The sequence below is a fragment of the Anopheles coluzzii genome, chromosome 2 (genome assembly GCF_943734685.1).
Source record: "Anopheles coluzzii chromosome 2, AcolN3, whole genome shotgun sequence".
NCBI lineage: Eukaryota > Metazoa > Arthropoda > Insecta > Diptera > Culicidae > Anopheles > Anopheles coluzzii.
The window spans coordinates 78,207,041-78,208,208 of record NC_064670.1 but is presented as its reverse complement, the minus strand read 5'-3'; positions in this window follow the sequence as shown (position 1 = coordinate 78,208,208).

Sequence of the window (1,168 nt, the reverse complement as noted above, 5' to 3'; positions counted from 1 at the left end):
ACACCTGTCGTCAACCCACACTCAGAAGAGTGTGCTTAATTTGAAGTAAATTTTTCATTTAGCCAAAAAAGCGAATTTTGGCTTTTTTTTGGTAAATTTTCTACATAAAACTCATTCCTGTAACAAAACAGTACAACATGTCAAAACTATCCTTGAAAGAATCTAAAATGACCTAGTTTTATCGATTTTATTACTATAACCACTATAGGAACATGCCTGTTTTGTGTACCCATAATGGCACTATGGTACAAAGCATTTCAAAATGCATAAAACAAAAGGCAAGTAATTTTAGTACAACAATAACATTTCATAACAGTTATGTTGAAAAACTAGTAATTGCGTGGTTATGTGGTCATTTAGAACGTTAACAGAAAAATGAGTTTCGTTTTCAAATCGTAAGGATTTTGGAAAAATGTTGACACATTTAACAAAATAATGAATTTTTCAGCTAAATATTTTTATGTCTTACTTTACTAATAACAAATCCTTGTATAATTTTGTCCATAACAAGATGGTTCAACAAAACCTGCTCTACATATGAAACTGCAAAAATGTTCAATTTGCCTTCTCCTAATGAGTTTCTCCAATCAGACTTAATTTGGTTCAATGTTGAAAAGGATCTTTCTGCGGAATGCATTATATATCAAAAAAACCTGGATTAGTCAAGAAAATTTTAAAAAAATACTTAGATATTCGGGAAAGTGCATGACATATTTTTTGTTATTTTATACATTTCTTCTGCTCTGGTCTAATTCATCATCAACTATTTGAACCTAAATATCATCATTATATATATTTTTTAATACTGCTAATGCTTCTGATCTGTTTTAATTGCTCAAACTCCTGTATCATGCATATGTTATAGTCAGTTTACATAACTCTCATTACACTCAAATAACAGAAATTGTCAACACACAACACACAATTACAACCTTCAGTCAGGAAATGTAAATCAGCAGAAAAACTCTTATCCAAAAACACTTAAAAACATGCAAGCCACACACTAACTTTCAAAGGTTAGAAAAACATTACTCAGCACAAAACCCTTTAGAACGCACTTGGAGCGTAAAACCATAACATTGCATAATAGCAACCATCAAGTCATATGTAATGAAATAGGAGATACCGTACCTTCGTGTGTACAAATAGAACCGTTACCCGCAAGCGT